At 34.8% G+C, this 20445-nt stretch overlaps 1 protein-coding gene across 5 annotated transcripts in view; it reads right to left on the bottom strand.

Moving 5' to 3' along the window:
• MALRD1 (MAM and LDL receptor class A domain containing 1) overlaps positions 1–20445 on the bottom strand; it is a 732448-nt gene that overhangs the window by 294078 nt on the left and 417925 nt on the right. The window lies entirely within an intron of this gene.

The following is a 20445-nucleotide window of genomic DNA, read 5'->3' as shown; positions in this document are numbered from 1 at the left end:
CCTTGATTCTTAATTTCCTGCCCTGTTACACCCTTAGTTCTATAAAATGGGTTCTAGTACGATTTTGCCAAGATAAAATAAAATATACAAAGTTGACAAAACAGTTCTTGATTTATAGGAAATGTTGAAAGTTCTAATTTTTTTGTTTGTTTGTTTTCATCCTTGGCCGGCAGTCTTTTAAGAACAAAATGCTTCTTTGAGAAAACACAAATAATATTTTATATTATCATTTACTTTCTAAAGTTATAAAATAATATTAGTAAATGATATTAAAATCGGTAACTTACAATGGGCTTATTCCCTGTAATGACACCAGGGAACAACATCAGGTGGTGAAGGAAAAGGATGGCAAGAAGACATTGTTCAAAAGGCTGTGTCGAAATGTTTGGTAGATTAGAAAGAAAAGCTATGCCTTAGAGCAAAGGAGATTTTGTTACGAATGAGATTATAGCAAACAAAGACTTGACTACTTGATGAAGAGATTTTTAAAACTTGGACACTTTTATTCAAATCTCTTTGGCTGTACATTGGGAATAGGATAAAATTATAAATGTTTCTATATTTATAACTGCATATATATTTATATTTTATTAGCTGCTCAATGACAAAGCAAAAGAGTGATCCTACTGTTCACATTCATCTCTTTACTCATTTTTTAAAAATGATTGCTTAAAACTTGACAAAGCAATAACAAAAAAGTAACCTGACTAATCAATGGGCAAAAGACTTAAGTAGATATTTCTCCAAAGAACATACACAAATGTCCAATAAGCACATGAAACGATGTTCAACATCACTAATCATTAGGGAAATACAAATGAAAACCAAAATTAGATAACATCTTACACCCATGGGAATGACTACTGTGAAAAAAAAAAAAAAACAGAAAATACGTGTGTTGGTGAAGATGTGGAGAAAATGGAACCCTCATGCACTTTTGGTGGGATTGTAAAATGATAGAGCTGCTATGGAAAAGAATGTGGTGGTTCTTACAAAAATTACAAATAGAATTACCATATAATCAAACTGTTCCACTTCTGTCTTATATTCAAAGAAACTGAAAGCAGGGATTTGAACAGATATTTGTGCACTAATGTCATAGCAGCATTATTCACAATAGTCAAAAGGCAAAAGCAACTCAACTGTCCACTGACAGATAAACAAAGTGTGGTATATGCATACAATAGAATATTATTCTGCCTGGAAAAAAACAAGTTTTCACAGAAGTTTTGACACAGGCTACAACAGGTTAAGCTTTGAGTACATTATGCTAAATGAAATAAACCAGTCACAAATGGGCAAATACTGTATGATTCCACTCACGTGTGGCACCCACAGTAGAAAAATTCACAGAGACAGAAAGTAGAATGGTGGACATCAGGGGCTGGAGAAGGAGAAAACGACGAGTTATTGTCAACAGGTACAGAATTTCAGTTTTGCAAGATGGAAATTCTGGAGATGGATGATGATGATGGTGATGGTTGAACAATGTGAATGTACTTACGGCTACTGAACTGTACTCCTAACAATGATTAAGAAGGTAATTTTATGTTCTATATATTTTACCACAGTTTTAAAATACTTTTTAAAAACATTACGTAGTTATTTGCTTGTTGTCTGTAGTACATCAAGCACTGTTATAGGAGCAGGGTATACGTCATAACCTCACTTTATCCTTAACTTAAATTTTGAGGATAAAGTGAGGTTATGAGCAAGCTTTCATATTTTCCTTTTTTCTTCTTTTTTTTATTTTTGTATTTTTGTATTTTTTATTTTTTATTATTATTATACTTTAAGTTCTAGGGTACATGTGCATAACGTGCAGGTTTGTTACATATGTATACTTGTGCCATGTTGCTGTGCTGCACCCATCAACTCGTCAGCACCCATCAACTCGTCATTTACATCAGGTATAACTCCCAATGCAATCCCTCCCCCTCCCCCCTCCCCATGATAGGCCCCGGTGTGTGATGTTCCCCTTCCCGAGTCCAAGTGATCTCACTGTTCAGTTCCCACCTATGAGTGAGAACATGCGGTGTTTGGTTTTGTGTTCTTGTGATAGTTTGCTGAGAATGATGGTTTCCAGCTGCATCCATGTCCCTACAAAGGACACAAACTCATCCTTTTTGATGGCTGCATAGTATTCCATGGTGTATATGTGCCACATTTTCTTAATCCAGTCTGTCACTGGTGGACATTTGGGTTGATTCCAAGTCTTTGCTATTGTGAATAGTGCCGCAATAAACATACGTGTGCATGTGTCTTTATAGCATGTGTCTTTATATTATGATTTATAATCCTTTGGGTATATACCCAATAATGGGATGGCTGGGTCATATGGTACATCTAGTTCTAGATCCTTGAGGAATCGCCATACTGTTTTCCATAATGGTTGAACTAGTTTGCAATCCCACCAACAGTGTAAAAGTGTTCCTATTTCTCCACATCCTCTCCAGCACCTGTTGTTTCCTGACTTTTTAATGATCGCCATTCTAACTGGTGTGAGATGGTATCTCATTGTGGTTTTGATTTGCATTTCTCTGATGGCCAGTGATGATGAGCATTTATATATGAACAAGCTTTGGATGCCAAAAATGTTTAGCTTCAATTTCCATTGAATGTGGAATGTTGTCACTGGAATGGCAAATATTATTGTCTAGGATATTAAAATTGCATATTTAAAAATATATGTGAAAGGTATGAGATAAATTCATATTTATCAATTATTAAATTTAGAAGTCAGAAAATCATGATGAGAACAGAAATAAATGAAATAGGGAATGATAAAAAAATTAAAAAGATCAAAAAAACTACAACTTTGTTTTATGAAAAGACATACAAAATTAATAAACATTTAGCTAGACTTAGAAAGGCCAGACAACAACATAAATAAAATTATGAATGATATTACCACTGTTACCACAGAAATACAAAGGATCATATGATTCTACTATTAACAAATGTATTCTAACAACTTTGATAACCTGAAAGAAATAGATAAATTCCTAGTAACATACGTTCTACCAAGACTGAGTCATGAAGAAAGAGAAAATCTGAACAGACCAATAATGAGTAAAGAGATTGAATCAGTCATCAAAAACTCTCAACAAAGAAAAGCCCAGGACTAGATTGCTTGACTGGTGAATTTTATCAAATTCTTCTTTTAAAAAAGATTGATGACAATTCTTCCCAAACTTTCACAAATAATTGAAGAGGAGGAAATACTTCCAAGTTCATTTATGAGACCCACATCACTCTGATATCAAAGTCAGATAAGAACACTACAAGAAAAAAAAAATACAGACAAATATTCCTGATAAACATCCACGCAAAATCCTCAGCAAAGCTCTAGTAAACAGAACTTAACAGCACATTGAAAGGATCATATACCATGATCAAGTGTGATTTATTCATGAGATTCAAAGTTGATTCAACGTAGGTAAATCAAGAAATGTGGTACACCGCATTAACTGACGAAGGATAAAAATCATACAATCATTTCAATAGATGGAGAAAAAGCATCTGACAAATTTCCACATGTTATGATGAAACCTGTCAACAAATTTAGGTATAGAGGGAATGTAACTCAACATAATAAAAGCCATATGTGAAGTTCGATAGTGAAAAAGAAAAATATTTTTCCTCTAAGATCAGGAACAAAGCAAGAATGCCCACTCTTACTACTTTTATTTAAAACAGTACTGCAAGTCCTTGCCAGGGAAAATAGATAAGAAAAGGAAATAAAAAGCATTCAAATTTGAAAGAAAAAGTAAAGTTGTCTCTGTAGATGACATGATCTTATATATATAAAACCCTAAAGAATCCACAAAAAAACCTGTTAGAATTATTAAACAAATTTTGTAAAGATGCAGGATATACAAAAATCAACTTGCAAAAATCAGTAGTGTTTCTTCATGATAAAAATAAACTATATGAAAAAGAAATTAGGAAAACAAACCCATCTATTAAAGAATCAAAAACAGAAATGTAAGCAGAGGTGAAATATATGCATACTGAAAAGTTAAAAAAAATCCTGAGAGAAATAGGAAAAGGGACAAATAACTGGGAAGAAATCCCATTTTCATGAATTGAAACATTGATATTGTTAAAATGTCTATACTACCCAAAGTGATCCACACATTCAATGCAATCCTCATCCAAATTCCAATGTCGTTTTCCACAGAAAAAAAAAAAAAGTCCTAAAATTCACACCAAATTACAAAATACTCTGATTAGACAAAGCACCCTCAAGAAAAATAAAGCCAAAGGCATCATGTTTCCTGATTTCAAAACATATTACAAAGCCACAGTAATGAAAACAGTGTGGATACTGGCATTAAAACCAGGCCCACAGACCAATGGAACATAATCAAGAGCCCAGAAATAAGCCCATACATGTAGGACTAACTAATTTTGGACAAGGGCGCCAAGAATACACAATGAAAAAAGAATAATCTCTTCAGCAAATGGTACTGGGAAAACTGAATACTCACATGCACAAGAATGCAATTGAACATTTATCTTACAAACAAAAAAAATCAACTCAAATGGATTAAACCTAAACATAAGACCCAAATGGTAAAACTCCTAAAAAAGGAGAGGGGAAAATTTACTTGACATTGATCTTGGCCATAAATTTTTGGATGTCAACCCCTAATGTCAGGCAACAAAAACAAAAATAAACAAGTAAGACACATCAATCTGAAAAGCTTCTGCATAGTAAAGGAAGCAATCAACAAAATGAAAAGGCAACCTACATGACCCAAGAAAATATTAGGAGAAAATATTTGTGAATCATATATCTGATAAAGGATTAATATCAGAAATATATAAGTAGCTCACACAACAGAAAAAAATAATAACTTGCCAAAATTGCCAAAGGCCGTGAATGGACATTTTCCCAAAAAAGACATAACAAATGGACAGCAGGTATATGAAAACATGGACAATATCACTAATCATCAGAGAAACACAAATCAAAACCTCCATGAGCTATCTCCGCACACCTCTTGGGATGGCTACTATTTTGAAAAATAAAAGACAGGGGGGAATGTGGAGAAAAGGAAACCACTGCACACTGTTGGTGAAAATGTAAGTTGGTACAACCATACAGAAAACAGTAGAGAGTTTCCTTAAAATATTAAAAATAAAACTATCATAATAAACCGACAATTCTACTTCTGGGTATATGTCCCAAAGGAACTGAAATTAGTATCTCAAAGAGATTTATACCTGGTATCATAATTGCAGCATTATAACCAAGATATGGAAACAACCTAAATGTCCATGGAATGGATGGATGAATGCATAAAGAAAAGGTGATATACACACGCAGTGGAATATTATTCAACCTTGAAAAATGAAGGGAACCCCGCCATTTGGGACAACATGGGTGACTCTGGAAGGTATTACCTAAGTGAAATATGCCAGACACAGAAAGATAAATATGACATGACTTTAGTTATATGTGGAATCTTCTTTTAGATTCACAGAAGCATGGAGTGGTGATTGCCAGAGTCTGGTGGAAGGGGGAAATGTGGAGGTAATGTTTAAGGGGTACAAAGTTTCAGTGATGCAAGATAAATAAGTTCTGAGATTGCCCTATATTGTATAGTGCCTCTAGACAAAAACACTATATTAAATATTTAAAATTTGCTAAGAAAGTAGACCCTATGCTTAGTGTTTTTAACCATAAAAATTCCAATAAATGGGATGGGAGGGAACTTACGGATGTGAGATATATGTCTATGGCCTTGACAACGGTGACTTTTTTCATGAGTGTATACTCATCCCCAAACACATTGAGTTGTATACACTAAATACAACTTTCTATGTGGCAATTACACTTGAATAAAGTTTTTTGGAAAGAAAGAGAATAACAATTTTTGATTATGCAACACTGATTTTTGGCATGTAACTTACTTTTGGCATGTAACCCAGTTCAGACACCTGCAGGACAATGCAATAGCAAAACTCAAATCTCAGCAAACATCCCAATTCTATGTGGATTAGGTTTCTTATTACTTACTTCCATAAAAGCAAAAATTAGAAAAAAAATGGAATTCTTTCTTAGTTTAGGAATATTCATCCATGATTACATAAAGTAATTGATGAAATGAATGAGTCACAGCTCTGTGCTTAGTGAAGAATCTCAAACACATATCACTCAGAAATAAGCAAGTCACTAAAATGCGTAACTATCTATATGAAGGACAAAAAGTGGCTAAATTAAATAGCATTATTTAGGAATACAATCAGCTGTGCTAAAACTAAAAATAAAGTCAAGAAGATCATTATCATAAAAGAAATGGCAATGATTTCCTCTACCAGAAGAGAAAAGTACGTAATTCGACAAGAACACATAAAAAATTTCCCAAAGACAGATAATATACTTAATTTGTGTGGAGTAACTAAGGGGAACATCTTATTTTATTATTAAGCTGAAAGTGTACACTAAAAATATTCTTTTATGTGTATAATAAGGGCTCACATTACTGTATTCACCTTATAATAATTTGAAGTTTTAAAAAGTATGGATTCTAGGACCCCATACCCAGAGAGAATGATTTAATTGGTCTGCCCAGGCAGAAATAGTATTTTATGTTCCTTAAAAGATTCTGACATGTAGCCAAGTTTGAGAACCACAGTCACTGATGCGTTTCACAATGGGAAATAAATATTATTTATTAAAAAAATAAAGAGGAGGGAGAGAAGAGTCAGAGAGAAATAAAGAAAACTGAAAGGAAAACAAAGTTTTACCTTTTCATAGAAATACATTTGTCATGGAGGGCTGTGGGTAACTTTAGTATCAGAACCAATGAGAACAAAGGGCAAAAAATTAAAAAAGGAGTGTATTTCTGGAAATGGGTTTTCTGGGATCTTGTGAAGACTGGGAATACAGAATCTTTCAGATTATATAAACGCTGAGGTTTTGGTAGTGTAGGGCCCCCAGCTAACCTCACAGAGGCTGTGTTCTTACACAGAGTCTGTTTCAGATATTCCCTAGCAGTCTGTATCAGATATTCAGATACTGGAAAATTGTATCTAGTTCAAAGAAAGCTGTATTCTACTCCGCTTCATTTCAATGTGCTTATGATATTTAATGCATACCAAGATAACTTTCAATCAGTGACTCAACTCATGAAAATATATGAAGGAAACAATAACTTATACTAAAGAAGATCTAGAAATATATTAACAAGAGTAAAACATTAGTGAGTGATAAAATTATTAATTTCAAAATATGTTCATTTCTTTTTTGTTTTCTTTTTAAAATTAATTCAACTAACACATTTAGTCTTAGATTAAAAGAACATTTTAATATTTTGGACTATGCCTACATTTAAAGCAATTAATAAAATAAAAGCATCACCTAGTCAAATGAATTCCTGTGATCCCGTGATAATCAGGATAATCACCTAATTCTACAGTTTAGTTTCCACCAGAGTGGGACAATTAAGGGAATTCTAATTAACCATGAAGAAACAAACAACTAAAATGAATACAGGATGTTCTCTTCCTGCAAAGCACAGTAGATTTTTTTGTTGTTGTTTTCAATTATCTAGGCCAGGCATGGTGGCTCACATATGTAATCCTAGCACTTTGGGAGGCTGAGGCAGGTGAATCACTTGAGGTCAGGACTTCAAGATCAGTCTGGCCAACATGGAGAAACCCAGTCTCTACTAAACATACAAAAATTGGCTGGGCATGGTGGTGCATGCCTGTAATCTCAGCTGCTTGGGAGGCTGAAGCAGGAGAATTACTTGAACTCAAGAGGCAGAGGTTACAGTGAGCCAAGATCATGCCACTGCACTCCAGCCTGGACACAGAGTGAGACTCCATCTCAAAAAAATTTTTTTTAATTAAAATAAAAATTTTTTAATTAAATTTTTTTAACTATGTAGATTATGCAACAAGGGAAATAATATATACTAGCATTTTGTAAAGGGAAAAAACCTTGTTTGACAAAAAAAGCCAAAAAAGCCTTATGGTACATTATTTTGGTAGGGAACTTGGGAATAAGGTATGGTTCAAGGACATTTACATATGAGGGCTTTAGCATTATTGTGAGGTGAATTACATCCTCTCCCCCAAAATTCCTAAGTTGAAGTCCCAACCCCTGGTATCTCAAATGAAGTCATATTTGGAAATAAGGCCTTTAAAGAGATAATAAAGTTTAAATGAGATAATATGGGTAAGCTATAATCTATGTTACTATATTTGGAGATAGTGCTGAAAGAAAGGCCCTTTTTTTTTTTTTTTTTTTTGAGGCGGAGTCTCACTCTGTCACCCAGGCTGCAGGTGCAGTGGCACAATCTTGGCTCAGGGCAAGCTCCACCTCCCAGGTTCACACCATTCTCCTGCTTCAGACTCCCGAGTAGCTGGGACCACAGGTGCCCGCCGCCACGCCCCACTAATTTTTTTGTATTTTTAGTAGAGACGGGGTTTCACTGTGTTAGCCAGGATGGTCTTGATCTCCTGACGTCGTGATCCAACCACCTCGGCCTCCCAAAGTGCTGGGATTACAGGCATGAGACACCAGGCCCAGTCAAGAAAGGTCCTTAAATTGAACTGAAGCCCTAAGGGTGGAGCAGTAATCCAATGTGACTTCTGTCCTTAGAAAGCAGGAGACAGATGCCAGGCATGAAAATGTTAAATATCCCTAATCTGAAAATCCAAAATTGGTAATGCTTCAAAAGTCAAAATGCTTTCAGCACGGAGTAATGATGTCAGTGAAAAATTCCACACCTGGTCTCATGTGATGGGTCACATATATTATTTAAAATATTGTATAAAATTACCTTCAGGCTATGTGCATAGGTGTATATAAAACATAAGTGAATTCTGTGTTTGGATCTGGGCCCCATTCCTAAGATATCTGATGTATATGCAAATACTCCAAACTCTGAAAAAATAAAAAATTCAAAACACTTCTGGTCCCAAGGATTTCCAGTAAGGAATACTCAATGGGTACATGCACAGAGGAAAGAACCTGTAATAACACAAGTAGAAGAAAATAATCTTCAAGCCATGGAGAGAGGCCTCAGAAGAAACCAATCCTGCTAACACTTTGAACCTGGACTTCCAGCCTCCAGAACTGAGAGAAAATTAACTTCTCCTGTTTAAGATTCCTAGTCTGTGGTATTTTATTATGACAGCCCAAGAAAACTAATATAGGCCCTAAAATGTAAAGATAGAAAATATAGAAACATATGAATAATATTGATTTAATTTTAGGGGGCTTCTTAAGCCTAATGACAAAGGCAAAAGCAACAGAAGAAAATCTTGACTAAATTAAACAAATTGGGAAAAAAGTTTTCATCAAAATTACTAGAAACAATATGCAAAGACAATGAAAATCAAGAAAAACATATTTACATTATATCTTATAAAAAAGGTTAATATAGTTAATGAAGACAGACCACTTCTGAATGAATACAAGAAAGCAAGCAGCTCAATAGAAATTCTTGGCAAGAAAATAAATGGGTAATTCTCAAAAGAAGAAAAATAAATGTTTAATAATTCGCACATGAATTTTAAAAAAGATTCAACCTCATTATTAATCACAGATGTAAATTAAAACAATCTACAATTTCATCTGCTTGATTAGGAAATTTTTCTATTTAAAAAATTGAAATTTCTTTTTAAAAAGTTTGGTGAGAATTTCAAGAAATTGACAAATTATTGCACCTAAATTAAAAAAGGAAAGGAACCTGATGGGAGTGGTGGGATTATAAGAAAGGTTTAAGTTTTTGAATTACAGAGACAGGGAAAGACATCCACAGACTCTGGAGAGGCCAAGCATGGCTCAGGAATCACAGAACTTTGGGAGGCCAAAGCAGGTAGATTGCTTGAGCTCAGGAGTCTGAGACTAGCCCGGGCAACATGGCAAAATCCTGTCTCTATTAAAAATACAAAAAATTAGCTGGACGTGCTGGCACATACGCCTGTGGTCACGGCTACTTGGGAGACTGAGGTGGGAGGATTGCTGGAGCCTGTGAAGTTTAGGCTACAGTGAGCTGTGATTGTGCTATTATACTTCAGCCTGGGTGACAGAGTGAGACTATGTCTCAAAAAAAATTTTTTTAAAGACTCCAGAGAATCAAACAACAAGCAACCTCAACAGAGAGTATGTGAAGAAACAGCCCTAAGAACACGGGGTTAGGTGAAACTTTACATTTGATACAAATTCTTAATTGACAGTATATATTAAAGTCATACTTTTACATATTTTTAAGCTCAGAAATTACCTTATAAAAAGCTGTTTATGACAAACTCACAGCCAATAGAATACTGAAAGGGGAAAAGTTGAGAGCATTCCCTCTGAGAACTGGAACAAGACAAGGATACCCACTCTCACCACTTCTATTCAACAGAGTACTGGAAGCCCTAGCTAGAGCAATCAGACAAGAGAAAGAAATAAAGGGCTTTAAATCAGTAAGGAGGAAGTCAAACTGTCACTGTTTGCTGATGATATGATCGTATACCTAGAAAACTCTAAAGACTCCTCCAAAAAGCTCCTAAAACGGATAAATGAATTCAGCAAAGTTTCAGGATACAAAATTAATATACACAATTCAATAACTCTGCTATATAACAACAGTGACAAAGCTGAGAATCAAATCAAGAACTCAACCACTTTTACAAGAGCTGCAAAAAAAAAAAAAAAATGAAATTATACGTAACCAAGGAGGTGAAAGACCTCTACAAGGAAAACTATAAAACGCTGCTGAAAGAAATTACAGGCAACGTAAACAATTGGAAACACGTCCCATGTTCGGGGATGGGTAGAATCAATGTTGTGAAAATGACCATCCTGCCAAAAGCAATCTACAAATTCAATGTAATTCGCATGAAAATACCACCATCATTCTCATGGAACCAGAAAAAAAATCCTAAAATTCATATGGAACAGAAAAAAGCCCACATAGCCAAAGCAAGACTAACCAAAAAGAACAAATCTGGAGGCATCACATTACTTGATTTCAAACTGTACTATAAGGCCATAGTCACCAAAACAGCATGGTACTGGTATAAACATAGGAACGCAGACCAATGGAGCAGAATACAGAACCAAGAAGTAAACTCCAAATTCTCACAGCCAACTGATCTTTGACAAAGCAAGCAAAAATATAAAGTAGGGAAAGGACACCCTATTCAAAAAATGGTGCTGGGATAATTGGCAAGTCACGTGTAGGAGAATGCAACTGGATCTTCATCTCTCACCTTATACAAAAATCAACTCAAGATGGATCAAGGACTTAAATCTAAGACCTGAAACTATAAAAATTCTGGAAGACAACATCAGAAAAACCCTTCTAGGCATTGGCTTAGGCAAAGACTTCATGACCAAGAACCCAAAAGCAAATGCAACAAAAACAAAGATAAGCAGTTGGGACTTAATTAAAGAGCTGCTGCATAGCAAAAGGAACAGTGAGCAGAGTAAAGAGACAACCTACAGAGTAGGAGAAAACTCTTCACAATATATACCTCTGACAAAGGACTAATATCCAGAGTCTGCAATGAACTCAAATTAGCAAGAAAAAAACAACCCCATCAAAAAGTAGGCTAAGGACATGAATAGACAATTGTCCAAAGAAGATATACACATGGTCAAGAAACATATGAAAAAATGTTCAGCTTCACTAATGATCAGGGAAATGCAAATCAAAACCATAATGTGATACCACCTTACTACTGCAAGAATGGCCATAATCAAAAAATCAAAAAATAATAGATGTTGGTGTGGATGTGGTGTGTGAATTCCACTTATTAGGAATTCAAGATACTTTAAACTGTACTAGTAGCTTGAATGTAATTGCTAGTGTTTATATTAGTGCTGGGTAACTAGGTTACCTATGATTATAGTGGCTTGCTCCAACCCTATTTTTCCAAAGGCTTTCTTCTTTTCATATTATTCAAAACATGAGATTTTTCAGAAACTTATAGATTATGTTATAGTAAAAAAAAAATCTGTGTGTGAGTATGTGCATTGTGTATGCGTTCCATCAAGTGTAATAGACAAGAAAATTGGTTTGTAGTCCTGGCTTAATATCTGTGCATGTATAAATATCTGTAGATTTTATTGTTAACTGTTTCTTTATGTTTGGCTCAACTAGATGTAATTTTCATGTGTTCCACATCTACTCAAGTTCAACCGTAGCTTATACATCTTATATACTATTATATATCTGTACTGATATTTCAGGACTAAATAGTATATACTTCAATTATGTAGTGGAAAAAAAATATATGAGTATAAAGTAGGAGTCTTCTTGATAAACATCAATATTCATTTTGCATGAAAATAAGTAAAATATAGTTCAGTAAAAACTGAAACACCATATCGTCACAAAAACTCTATGCAATGGTCCTACGGACCTAGATCCTGAATATGAAAATGTTCATTGTAATTGAAACAAATTCTAATTAGAAATTACATGAACTGAGGATAATGTTAACATTCAGATTTACAGTTGCCTCTATCTGAACCTAGGGATATTTCAAGGGCTATTTAAACTTTACTAAAATGTCTGCTCAAATAATTATTTTTTCTTAATAATGTAAATGAACCAAGGAATAGCATTGTGCTTGGATTATAATTATATTAATAGTAATATTTCTGATATGATTTAAATTACATCTTTAAATATAGACCTTTTTAACATTCAGATGCTAATTTTCTTAATTTTATTGAGAGATAAAGCAGTATTTGATGTTTTCAAGGTATGTAACAAATGGTTTACTTGAATACAATGTTAAAGTAATTAGATTCATCCATGGTTTTGATTTTTTTAATTTAAAAACACTGATTAAAAGTATAATAAACTGAATCACATAGTTCTTTTGTTTAATGAATGGCCTTGGACCAGAAACAAAGAACTAGTCCCTGATTTTATAAGAAACAAATTATTTGGCTCTACGGCTTAATGAAGAACAATGCAGTTAGTTGACCATGGCAATGAAGCCTCTCTTCTGAAGCCTATCTCAAATCAATTGAAGCAATAAAAGAAAGTTAGATTTATAACTGGCAATGACTGAAGGTAGAGAGTTGATGTCACAAAGACTATCTCCACCTCTTTGTTCAGAATTTTGTTTAGTGTCAACTTTATTCACTGAGGGTACTTCCTCAAAAGGCTGAACCCAGGAATGCTGGGAGCTTCTGGTTAACACCTTCAGACTATTAGAATCTGAAGGTAAGTATACTTCTCTCTTACATCTTCAGGTTGAATAAACCTGCAAAGGATTGATAGCTTGGTTGTGGTTTCTTTTTGTTTATTAATTAAGCAACCACAATCCTCAGACTGTGACCTTAAATACAGCAAATGTATTTGCTTCCAAGGTAGAGAAGCTGGAAAACTCAATGTTAAATAATGTCTCTTTATGTAATATTGCATTGTGTGTTAGGTAGTAAATTGCATGTGTGTTAGGATGGGCTTGATGGTATACTTTTAAAATACCACTTAAATCTTTAAAAATACTATATATACACACACACATATGTATACATATATATACACACACATATGTATTCATATATATACACATACGTATACATATATACACATATATATACACACACACATATATATATAGATACATATGCAAAAAACAAGTTTGCTAAGAGATTCTCCTCTATAGATTCAGAAAGATGAGGTAGATGTAGATATACTATCTGGGATATAAGGCCCCTTTTAACATGCAAGGGAGATCTGATGAGATTTACTTTTGAATCCAAAATAAATCTGTAATGACGAAAATTGTACACTACATTTTAAACACTTCAAATGGAAATGACACATGCTACTTCCTCACAGCACATTGGCCAGTTCTCATTCACATTGTCCCATTTAACTAAAAGGGAGACATGTGGGAAAGAAACTGAGATTATTCAGAGTGTCTCTACCACATGTGGTGATACGTTTTTAAAAAGATAGCATCTGTCTATAAATCAATGACAAAGAATATCACCATTCTTACCTCTTAATAATCAAAATTCTTCAATCAATAAAAATCAGTTACCTTTCGTTGAAAAGTCAAAATTAATCTTTGCATCCATATATAATACATATTTAGTAAAATATACATTCATATATGGACATTATTAATATTGATAAGTTGGAAGAGAACATATAATCAGGAAATAAACTAATTATACAAAGCTATTTTTAAACACGACTTTTACACTTTCTGTTAATCAATATTTGCAGGGATGTAGTTACTTCAAATAAGACTATTCTGTCATTTGAGAAGCATTGCGTACTTCATCCTGCCATTAAGTAAAGTGCAGGTTTCATTTAAAGTGCAAGTTTAAATGTATGAATTGATTCTTATACAAAGAGCATATTTAACAAATTATATCAATTTTTGGCAGAAAATTTTAGCTCTAGGTACAAAAGGTGCATTGCAGTGTATAAAGAAACCTAGTATAAAAACAGTCATATATAATCAGGTAAAGAAAGAAACTGCTATGACCTGGGTCTGGTTCAAGTTAAATAACATTTGTAGTTAAGGATCATATTCTTATCCCTCCCTTTCCTTACTGAAAAACTTTTGAATCCAAAATAAAACAAACCTGTAACAATAAGAATTATTTGAATATTAAAAAATTTTAAAACATCACTTACAATGTTTTAAAATACTTAAACTAGTATTACTAAAACATTCTACTATTAGAAACACTAATGATATGTCTGATATCACTTGTTTTCTTTCAAGACCATTTGAAATCATTGGCAAACTAGATATTGCTGAACATTTCTCCCTGTGGCCTTGGACCAACCCAGGTCTCCCTAGTTTCTTGCCTGCAGTTCTCAAGAAGAAATACAGAATGTGCTGGGAATGCAGCATTCTGAGGTAAGAGGGACACTCTAGAACAGCCTGGTCTCGGTTCCAACTCCTTTTAGAAACAGAACATTCTTTCATGTTTTCACCTAAGGTATAGAACCCAGGGTGGGCTTCACCAGATCATCAGCTGTGGTGCAACAGGGTCTTGCACAGATGAGATTCCATCCATGCTGGGCAGCTTTCCTGAGCCTTGGGGGACCAGTTGAATGATGAACCCTAATTTTCTGTTGTCCCTTGCTGTCTATCTGTAGGTAATAAAGCTGCTTTACGTAACTAGTGTATGAGGATTCTGTCTCACCAGACTCAGGCAAGTTGGTAACCAGTGGACAGTGAACCTGTTTGACAGATATGTCAGTTGTTATGTGACTGCTTTTACCTCCAAGTTCTTTATCATTATTTTACTAGTATTCTACAATTTTATGGTTAATAAGGCTATGTTTCCATGCCATTAAGCATCAGTAAGGAAATCAGTTCAGCTGTTATTTGGTGTAATGTCTAGCTATTTCAATTTTTCAGAGTCTTAAGGATTCAATTAAATATGATGGTGTTGATGAACGATGGCAATCATGTCAAACATTGCTTCAGTAGCTACCGTGAAGAGTTATTGTATAAAGCACTTGGCATATAGTAACTTTTAAATCCATAGTATCATTCTAATAATATAAGGCAGGTTCTTTTTTTTTTTTTTTTTTTTTTTTTTGAGATGGAGTCTCTCCTTGTCACCCAGGCTTGAGTATAGTGGCACAATCTTGTCTCACTGCAACCTTTGCCTCCCAGGTTCAAGCAATTATCCTGCCTCAGCCTCCTGGGTAGCTGGATTACAGGTGTGTGCCAAAACCCCCAGCTAATTTTTTTTTTATTTTTAGTAGAGACGGGGTTTCACCATGTTGGCCAGGCTGGTCTCGACTCCTGACCTCAAGTTATCTGCCTGCCTTGGCCTCCCAACTGCTAGGATTACAGGCATGAGTCACCTTGCCTGGCTGGGAGGTCCTATTTTCATTGCCATAAAGAAACTGAGGCACTGAGTTGCTAAGCACTTATTCAAGATCACACAGCAAGTAAGTGGCAAAGCCAGGATTTGAACCTGGGAAGTCTGACTCCAGGTTTGGCTTGCTTAATCCCTATGCTGTAAGCAGGCATTTCTGATACCAAAGCTCTGCATGATGAGGACCATCACTGTCTGTCTACCCTTCCCTTTCACTCCAGCAATTTGCTCTTCTAGCAAATCTGCCTCACTGATTGCTACGCCTGGATTTCTCTTCCCTGACATGTTTGCATGGTTACCTCCTCATTTCACTTAAGCCTTTGTACAAATACAACCTTCAAATAGGCTGTTTCTGCCCACTCTAATCAGGGAAATATTTCTGTATTACTTTTTCCCTTTACCATTTGTAGCACTTATCACTACTACATAATATATCATATATTACTTTGCTTATTATCTGCATGTGCCACCAGAATGTAACTCAATAAAGACAGGAACTTGCTCTATTCTGAATTTTACACATATAACAAGATTTGAATGCATGGTCTCTATTAAACCATCTGTCTGGCCATCCACCCATGCATCCATCCATCCATCCTTACATCCATTCATTTATCATTTATCCACCCTTACATTACACAGTACTACATATTATCTAGCCATTCACTTTTAAAAATAAAAGTCATTTTTAATTATTTTGTTAGGGTAGGATGTGCATTAGTTTTCCACTTATTACCATCTTCTTTTTCTTCTTTTCCTTTTCTGACAATATTTACTTAAAGCAATGGGCACAGTGGCCCATACCTGTAATTCCAGCACTTTGGGAGGCTGAGGCAGGCAGATCACGAGGTCCGGATATCAAACCATCCTGGCAAACATAGTGAAATCCTGTCTCTACTAAAAATACAAAAATTAGCCGGGCATGGTGGTGCATGCCTGTAATCCCAGCTACTCAGGAGGCTGAGGCAGGAGAATCGCTTGAACCCAGGAAGTGGAGGTTGCAGTGAGCCAAGATCGTGCCTTTGCACTCCAGCCTGGCGACAGCGCAAGACTCTGTCTCTAAATAAATAAATAAATAACTATCACTTTTAATTATTTCATTAGGGTGAGATACGCATTACTTTTCTACTCATTGCCACCTTCTTTTTCTTCTTTTTCTTTTCTGACATTTACTTTAGAAGAAGCCTGCAAGCGATCTGAATGCAACACTCAGAGCACTCGCCTGTGAGCAGAAATACAGCTTTTCATGTAAACTAAGTGAAGAAGGTAAGTTCTGAAGTTAAAATCTATGGAGTTCTCTTTATAGATTTATTTGTGTGTGAACTTTATGTAGAGCAATCACCGTTTTGTGATCTCCCAAGTTCAATTTGAATCCAGAGTGATGCTGCACTGAGATCATTATCATCATGCCACAATTTTTCACTCCAGATCAATCACTGTTTAAAGGAGTCATACATACAGTTTTTAACAGGAAAACATGAAAGATGGGAAAGTGGCTACGATAAAAAAGAATGCCTTTTTATATTATGTGTGAAGACAACACCTAAGACATCTGAAATTATAACAATGCCAGCTTATTTTATTTTACCCTCAAGGTATTTTTTTCTTTTCACAATCAAGATTATTTAGGGGGTATGAGTGTTTTGCTATGTATGAATGTAGGGAAAGATTGAGTAACTACTGTCAGAAGATTCTGGAAATATTCTCTGTTCCCTAAATTATCTCTTCCTTTTCCTTGAACTGAAAACTGGTCATCATTAAATTGGATTTTCTAGATATTCAGTTGAAAATGCAACATCTTATACCATTATTGGATTCTACCCTGAGGTACTGGGTTTACCAGTGTCTTCGAGCAGTTCACAGAGGGGTCCTGGAAATAGAAAACATGGGGGGAACACACTGGGGAAGGAGACAAATGCCAGGAATTAAGAAAGGGGTACTGAAAAGGGAAACAGAAAAATCCACAAAACTGAACACTCTGAAATGCGCACATTTCAGCCCAGCTCTCCGTAGATGTGTGCAGTGCATTGCACAAAGCTTTCTGCAGACTAGAAAATCGATAATGTTTGCTGAACATGTGAAAATGAAGGAACAAAACAGAATAGGATTCTAAATGTGCTATAAAAAGTGTTGTCCCTAAAACAATTAACAAGTCTTGCAGTGTAGTTCATTTATACTTATTGGCCAATGAATATTCAGATGCTTGCTATATCTCATGCATTTTTCAAAGTACATTGTATAGAGTTAATAATTTAATCTTCATAGGAACTTTATGAGATAGAAGCATTATTATTACAATTTTATAGATGAAAAACATAAGGCAAAAGAAGATCATGTCATTTGCCTAAAACCATAGAGCAGATAGCAAACGCGTAAGCTAGGACTCACACCTAGTGGTCTTATTGCTGATCTGGGATCTTTACAGCTGACATAAATGCTACTTAGTATTTATAGTAAGCTCCCTGAGTATCAGGTGAATGACTGTGCTTAAGAAATGATTGTACTTTAAGTAACATTCTGAAATTTCAGAAGTCATTTAAATTTAGAACTTTAGAATTACAATGATAGGATATTCCTTTCTTTTCAATATGAATTGTCTTCCTACTTCTCTGTTCTGTGGAATGGTTGCTGCATTTTATAAGATTTCTGTACAAATCATTTTTAAACCAACTTGAATAAAAAGGAGGGACATCAAATTTATAAACTGTCACTTATTTTTATATGAATAAGCTACTTGCTTCCTTATTAACTTGTCCAAAAAGGAGAGAGGCTTCTTACTGTGTTCCTGGACAGACTACAGAATATGCCCATTATTTTGCTTTATTTTTCTTTTTAGAAAAATACATTTGATAATAAGTTGAAGATAGCACCACAATGTATTCAGAATGCAAAGAAATAAAAAAGAATATATCTAGCTTTATGTTGGCGATTTTCTAAATATTATCTAATAAATTGAATTGTAAGTTTTTGAATAGAAAGAAAGAAATATGAAACTTAAATAGCTTTCCTATTTGCACGTAGATAACTACCAAATATGTACCATACACATTATGGTATGTATAATGTGTATGTGTGTCTGTGTGTATGTGTGCACAGACAGTCCTCAATTTACAATGGTTTGATTTATAATTCTTCATCTTTACGATGGGTTTATCAGGACGTAACCTCATCATAAATCCATCCGCATTTATAATGGTTTGACTTAAAATTTTTTGACTTCATAACGGGTTTATTGGGTATGGAATGCATTTTTAACTTATATGGGTTTATCCATATATAACACCATCATAAGTCTAAGAATATTTGTATATGCCATTTTTTATATATATGATTTATATGTATCATATATATATACAGTATGTATAATCTATCTTTCCTCATTTCTACTCACAACCAATTTAAATTTGCTCTCAATGATACTGAAATTTAAAAACATATGCATAAATTCCAGACTTATATCAGGTAATTGCAGGGAAATCACAGACATTCCTATCACGATCCTGTTGTTTTGTGGATAAGGAACCTGAGGCTCTAAAAGAATATCATTAAATTCATATGAGTAGGGTCAAAATCTGAAAAGAGTATATAAGTCTATAAAATCTATATATATCCATAAAAATATGGTGATTGCTTTTTGACATTTCCTGACTAAAGTTCTTTAATGTTCCTTTATGTTTACATTTCCTGGCTAATGTTCTCCCACACTTTGAAGCGAATCTTTTCTCATCTTCAACTGTCCCTAGACTGTTCAATTTGATTCCACTCCTGGGAGCGTTTTTATTGGCATCTTTGTTTTTTAATTGTTTGGTTTTTTAATGTGGGCTGTTTTTATACAAGGGAATCCTGTTGGATCAATTTTGAGAGTTCAAATTGTTCCAGCCCCACAGACCTCATCACAGATACCTTGGACCCATTCAGTTCTCCAAGTCAGAAAACCTGTCCACTGTTAGTTGCCATTCTCAAACCTCGCTGTGTTTTCCAGTATCTGTTGACTCTTTTGTGATTTTCCTGCCTTCCCCCTTATAGAAATAAATAATACACAAGTCTTGTCACTGTTTGTGGTTTGTCCTATTAGTTTGTATTTTGGATTTTGTAGAGCTGTATTTTCATTTAATTTTGTTGTATATGTTTTTCATGACTTGCTGACTTCGCCAATTAGGTTCTCTGATCGTTTTGTGTGAGGACTTGGGAAAATCCAAAAACTGTTATGGCACTACTATCACCATCTTTCCAGAATTCTTGATCTTTTTTCTTTGAGACAGGGTCTGACTCTGTTACCTAGCCTGGAGTGCAGTGGCATGATCATGGCTCACTGAAACCTCCAACTCCTGGGCTCAGCCTGCTGCAACTCTCCTGCCTCAGCCTCCTGAGTAGCTGGGGACTACAGGTGCAAGCCACGATGCCTGGCTTATGTTTTAATTTTCTATTGTTTTTTTGTAGTTTTTGTTTTGTTTTGTTTTTTGTTTTCTGACAGAGTCTTGCCCCATCACCCTAGTTGGAATGCAGTGGCACGATCTCGGCTCACTGCAAACTTCTGCCTCCGTGGTTCCAGCAATTCTCATGCCTCAGCCTGCTGAGTAGCTGGGTTTACAAGCATGTGCCACCACGCCCAG

The sequence above is a fragment of the Macaca mulatta genome, chromosome 9 (genome assembly GCF_049350105.2).
Source record: "Macaca mulatta isolate MMU2019108-1 chromosome 9, T2T-MMU8v2.0, whole genome shotgun sequence".
NCBI classification, from domain to species: Eukaryota; Metazoa; Chordata; class Mammalia; order Primates; family Cercopithecidae; genus Macaca; species Macaca mulatta.
Note: the sequence above shows the minus strand (reverse complement) of the source record. Positions and strands in the feature narration are given on the sequence as shown.